Here is a 7069-nt window from a genome sequence, read left to right as displayed (position 1 = left end):
TTTATGCAAACAAGAGAAACTTTATCAATTCACGTTAATTAGAAAGAATCTCAATTTCTAAGATTCACACTCAACATAAGAACCTATCAATTTTACAATAATTTTGCATCAGGACATCAATTAATCTGTCAAACACAGTCAATTCGCGAATAAAAACATAAGAACAAAATTGAATTTCATAAAACAACCAAAAATAACCCAAAAGTTGATCCTTTAGGGATCCCTACACATGTTTATTCTAATTCTCAAGCATGAGTAACTCATTCCTTACCTCGATATAGTCGCTCAAGCGTTCTCCGTTAGCAATGATGACATTTTTTGTGCTCTCTAGAGCTTCTCCTTTGGTTGCTTTGTTATAGTTCTTTAGCATCAGAGAAAAAGGAACATAAAATGTTTTGTAAGACTGCTTTGAGGTTAAAAGTTCCTTTATATAGTTAGAAAATTGATTACCTAATTCTTATTCTTTTTTTTTTAAAAAAAAAGACCAAAGGAAACAGGCCATTACAAATCTTAATTTGGGTTTTTTCGATTGGCATCGACTAGGACAATTTTTAGTTGACCTCATACAAGGTTGTTTTGAACCGATCTCAACTAAGGTATTTTTAGCCGATCTTGGCTAGGATGTTCTCCAATGACCTCGGTTAGGGCAATTTTAGGTCGACGTGGGACAATTTTAGGCTGACTTCGATTGGAGTTATTTTCAACGTACCAACTTGATCAAGTCATTTTTGGTCGACCTCGACCAATTTTTTTTTAGCCGACCTAAGCTAGAGTTTTTTTTTACTGATGTCGATTGGGACAATTTTTGGTTGACTTTGATTAGGGTTATTTCCAGTCGATCTTGGTTACAGTGTTTTGTGCCACCTCGGCTAGGGTCTTTGTTGGCCTAACGGTCAATGTCAATGTTAGTAACTTAACGGTCAACACACTAATTTAGATAGTAAGGCTAAATTTGCTAATTTTTAAAATTAGAAGACTAAATGTCTTTATTTCTTAATAAGGGAATAAATATGATAATAAATAATCGATCCATTGAATTATAATATGATAATAGATGTTTGAATCAATATGGTAATGCATGTGCCATATAATTAAATAGCTACCGACTCCTGTATTTGGCTATGAAATAAAGTAAATTATTATTATTGTAAAATTGACAAAAAAAAACTTAACAAAAAACTTTAGACAAACTTGTCCCTTGGAAATACTTATTTCAAATGCCCTCATACTTTAAAAATATTGCTTGAAATTAAATACTTTCAAATGTACTAAAGTGTCCGATGGCTCTTCCATATGTCAAATTCAATAGGCTGAACTAGAATAGTGGACCCAAAACACCCAATTGATGAATTACTAGTGACCTCCTGCTTTTATGTTCCTTAAGCATGTGATACGAATGTCAACTAGGGAAATAAGGGAAAGTGCTAGACCAAGAAAGGAAAAATGGTGCCAAACAATGATTATCATTTTTCAAAACATGACTTAATTAATACATGTTTAAGTCCAACACAAAGTCTTGCATGTGCATTGTGAAAGTTAAATGCAAACTCTATTATGTCCTATGGTTCGGGTTGATGATGTGTCTGAAACTGTAGACTAGACCATGTTCTCGGGGAGGATGGTGGAAATTTAGACTTCTGAATGAATTGATATGTACATGATCGAAATTCGGTTGAGACAGCGTGGAGATGAGTGGTTATATGTAGAAAGCACTTGACACTTAAGTCTGAATGTTTATTGTTCATAAACCTATATTGAATTATTTATTTTTAAGTCAACATATATATATAAACTTATGTTTTTGGTATTGATTTCGGTTAATACACATCTTGTGACTTGAAACATTGTGTTTTATTAATTGTTTGTTTAAGTGGTTTAATTAATTTATAAGAGAAATTAAATTTAAGTGCTTGAACGAATGAATTAATTGATGAGTTAGTGATGCTGAGAGTGTATTTTATGTGTATGAGTGAGTTTTTAGTATGTTTGGGCATAGAGGGATGAACGTTTTATGAGAGAGAGATAGGTGTGTTTACTAGAAGCCAAAGTGTAAATAGAGAGAAATGGAAGATTCAAAACCTCCTCATAAACTCCCCATTTCAAAAATTTCTCACAAAAGAAAATCTCTCATTTCACTCATTTTTTCTTCTCCAAGAAATCACCATTGGAGGAACTTAGAGCTTTGATGTTGTGCAAAAAAGGAACTCCTTTCTTCTCCTTTTAGTGTTTGTTGGTTGTCCTTAGGTGAGTTGAACCCCTATTTTTCTCTCTGAGTTCATTTTCATTTTCCCCCATGGATACACTTCAAAACTCCATGAAAGTGTTCATTTTCAAGGTTTTAATGTGTTTTATGTTGGGTTTTGGGGTTTGGGGTGGTATGGATGATGCAGAACTGTTGTAGGAGTGAAGAAAAACTTTCATTTTGGACCCAAATCCTCCCCCTTTATTCCTTTTTTTCATCCTAAAGCTAAGTCATTGAGTTGGTAGGTGAAGGAAGCTTAAACCATATTTAATCCTATGCTTATGTGTGCTAATCTATATTTTTTGGTTCCTAAATGTGTTTTAATGTGATGTTCATGTTTGGAAATGAAAGATTTGAGTTGAAATTTAAATTGGGATCCATTAGAGGGGATTTGATAGAAATCATGCAGGCTACCGACCTGTTGTGCCTAAGCGAGGCCAGGGGTGCACTTAAGCAGGCAGGGAAGCTAGCTTTTGTAAGTTTGCACTTAAGCACCATACAGGGTGTGCTTAAGCAAGAACAAGACAATTATCTATGTAAGTCCGCACTTATGCATCACTTAGGGTGTGCTTAAGCGAGACAAGATAGTTAGCTAATGTAAGTTCCTACTTAAGCACCACCCAGGATGCGTTTAAATGAGATAGGGAAAATTAGCTACTATAAGTTCGCGCTTAAGCGTTGCTCATGGTGTGCTTAAGTGAGAACTAACAAAAAGAGAAATAAGGATAACACTTAAGCGCAGAGCAAGTTGCACTTAAGCGAGGGTGTCTGTCAAGTTTGTTTTTGTGTAGATAATTTGAATTTTAATCAAATGATTCTTGATGTGTATGTGAAACATAAATGAAATGAAAGGAGTTGATATATCTTGTCATTCTTATGCAACTCATATTCATATGTTGAGATTGGTGTTTGATTATGAGAACTTCTGGTATGACATGTCTCATGATGTTTAGATGAACTATGTGAGAGTTCATGACTGGTAAGAATGATATAAATGGTGAATTGGTGCTGAATTGAACAAGATGTGAATAATGAATTGATGATATGTTGAATGAGATATCAATGATGAATTGGATTAATATAGAATGGATTGAATTGTTCATGAAATGAATTATATTGATAATGGTGAATGAACATAATGATGATGTGATATAATGTTTAATCATAACATACTTGCATTAATAAATGACATCGCATATAAGTTGAGGGTGCTTGGTGGGCCTGCAACTTAGTGTTGGAGGTTGTTAGTGGCGACTAACGGGAATGAGCCTATATAATGGATGGGTAGGTGAATCACTAGATAGGTTAATGTCTTTGTAAGCCTTACCGAGGTAAGACAATATCCACACTCATTCATTTTCAATAAAACCACACTTTGTCGTAGGGTTAATTTGAGTCTCCCCGAACGGTCATGGTGTGACTATGTTGAATATCACAAATCACACTAGAAGGAAGTTAAATAGTGTGTTAATCAAAGATAAGAAATTTTTTGTAAATGGATAGCTTCATCACAAGTTTAGAAAGATATATGCACTGAAGTCATCCACTGATAAGGAAAAACAAGTTTGATGAAAACCTCTATTGATCATCGAGTAAATGTGAAGTAATATTTTCAAAAATATTTTCAGAAAAACACTTAAAGAGAAAATAGTAACAAAGTAAGCTAAGAGAATACTTAATAAAACCACTTAAAAGAGACATAAAAACACTTGGTTTATACTGGTTCACTCAAATAGAGCTACGTCTAGTTCGCTTTTACGCAAGTATAAAGGGTTCCACTAATCAAATCTTTGATTAAAAAACAAATATTATGTCCTACTACTTCTGGCTATACAAGTATTCTTCTAGCCACTTCTGGAACACCTTTAGACTCCACTTGAATCTAAGAACACCCAAGTATTGTTTAACACTAAGCCACTCCTGGCTTTCACATAAATTTTTTGAATGAATACAAAGATTCAATAACACTCAAAGAGTGAATAAAAAATATAAGCTTGAATACAAATGACTTTGCTTAGCAAAGAATAGACAATATGATCTCAAATGTATCGTCTAGTGATTTAGCAGAGTTTCACTTAAGAGATTTTGCTCGTTTTTTCTATATTTTTTTTTCCATTTTATGCTTTTGAGTAGAGACTACCTTTTATAGACTTTAGTGAAGGATCCTGAGATTAGCGCTAAGTCTTGATATGACGGTTGTCTCACATGTGGAGGCAAGGCAACCTAGCATGCTTTGATTTGAGAGGAAAAGAATAATATACAAACAACACAACTTTTCTTTCCACGTCAAAAATGAACTTTGGAAGAATATTCTATAAAAGCCTTATATTATCTTCTATTTTCTCCTTTCTCAAAATTCAAATGTTAGCAATTCAGATAAAGAGAGGCAAAGTTAAATTTTATAAAGAGAGAAATTGTGTACTTTCCTTTGTGGCTAATATTGCCTTTTTGTACTTAATTGGATGTCACTTATAAGAGTATAAAATGAGTATGCAAGTAACTTGTAACAAGCAGACTCAAGTAATAAAAACTTAGTGTATAAACACTAGTTTTCAAAAGAAGTGGACACAATTGATTTTACAACAAGTTGGATGTAGGATATATCTTAACACAATGTTTTCCACTTTAAGCATGGATGCAACTTACTGGAGCTTTAAATGTTGATATAATAGCGATTAAGCCCTTTTTACGAAGTTGGTCCTGTGTACTTAACATCAACTCATTAGATTATCAATGATTTTTACTTTTGTAAACATCAAAATCTAAGGTGTGGTAGGTCGTCCAGTTTAGTGGATTGTCCAAACCTAACATATGTTTGGGGATGAAGTTGGGTTAACTGCTTAAAAGGTAAAAATCTCCTTGGAGTAAAGAGTCAACATGACATAATATTTATGTTATATTTATTCCTTTAATGGGACACTTTGAGATTTTTTGGAGACTTGTTTATGATGTTTGATGATGTAGTGCCTTGGGGCACACATACCTTTATGTTTTATGTCTTGAGGACCTTTTTGGGTGATGTTTATATGATATGCGTGCTCATATTCATGAAAAAATATGTATTTTCGTTAATTAAATTAATTCAAGAGTTTTATAAGGAGTAAAAATGAATCTTTCCTCATTAAGGTTTTTGTGTTTCATGTAATGACATCCAAGGTTGTTACATGACTTAGACTAGTTCAATACTTAAACTACTATATGTGAATTAGGCTTAAGCCTCCCTTAACCTAAAGGCGTGTTCGAAATATAAGAAGAAGATAATGTAGGTATGTGATAAAAGGAAAACCAAAACAAAGTAGAGTAAAAATTAAGTATGTTTTTTTTAAGAGAAGTAGAAGATAACTAGAAAAGAGAAAAAATATAATCGATTATATTACAACATAATTTAATTTATGCATTGCAACATAAAATCAATTATGTTGCACATTTTCAAACCATTTCTACATCGTTGCCTTATTTTGTGATTTTTTTTTACCTATGATCCCATCTATTTTTTTTAATATTAGCCGGTAACCCATGAACATGCACAAGTTGTGTTGATTATGTCCACACATGTTTGATTGTTTTTTTGTGTGCGTAAAATTAATTTCTTTAAAAGTGAATAATATATTATATGAGAGAAAAAGTGAATCATTTATAACACAACAAAAAAATACATTTAAATAGGTTTTGTAAATGAGAAAAAAGATGTCAATTTAAGTAATAGAAAACAAGACATGATACGAAAGAACAATAGTTGTACATGAAATTTTGAATTAAGATTAAATATATTACATAGTAGAAACAATTGTTTTAAAATTCTAAATAGAACATAATTTACAATACCCAAATGATCAAATATAAAGTAAAAAAAAAATTAAATTTAAGATAAATTAAACATTCAGAAAATTATATTATAATTAAATAAAGATTAAAATATGGTTGTGCTCCTTGATATATACCCTATCAGGTGAGTGACATTGAGTCTTGTTTTGCAATCTGCATTGAAAAAATATATATAATGTAAAATATATGCATATAATTAACAGAAAGAGAAATAACATAACTAATATACCCCAATATCAATGGGCTTAACCACACATAAAACACATTGAGAATAAGTCAATACACTACTAAGTCATTTACATAAAAGAACAAAGCAAAAAAACAAAAAAGATATTAAAGTAATGTAGTCCTCAAGTGTATAGATACTTGATCAAGATCACTTCCATTTCCATGACCATATTATAAACTATTTAGCATAGTTTTTTCTTTGAGATTAATGTGATTCTCATGGTTGTCTTATTAATAGGCTAAATTGTTCTTAAGGTGAATGCAGAGACAACTGAGGAAAAATGGAAGAGTGATCTCGATGAAACTGAGGTCGATATCCTTAAGACTCGTGAAGTTGGTTTCTTCAAGGCTACCCGACAAGCCAAATACTTCTTCTAGGAAGTCAACCTCTCCCTCTTTGACATTGATAAGGATGTGAATTGTGGAGGGGAGTTGGTTCCTGAAGTTCAAGTAGAGGGTGCCATTGAAGAACCTACTTAGCCTACAACTTGGTATTTTATTTCCTTTTATGTAAAGGCTTGGACTTGGCCTATCGAATAGGGTCCCTTTGATTTCAACTTTTTAATGAATTAACACTTTTTTCTTATAAATGTTGTATTCGTTTTTATTGCTTTTCATTCTCTAATTTTTAATTAGGAATTACTCGGTAAAAGAATAATTTAGAGAATTTTAGCCAATTTTTATTGGTCTACTAATTGAATAACTTAATTGATTCTCGATCTACTTTTAGTTAGCTAAGCGTTTTAGTCTAATCTTGCTTTGATTGAACAACTT

This window comes from Glycine max, chromosome 16, assembly GCF_000004515.6.
Source record: "Glycine max cultivar Williams 82 chromosome 16, Glycine_max_v4.0, whole genome shotgun sequence".
Lineage (NCBI taxonomy): Eukaryota > Viridiplantae > Streptophyta > Magnoliopsida > Fabales > Fabaceae > Glycine > Glycine max.
This window is presented reverse-complemented; position numbering follows the sequence as displayed.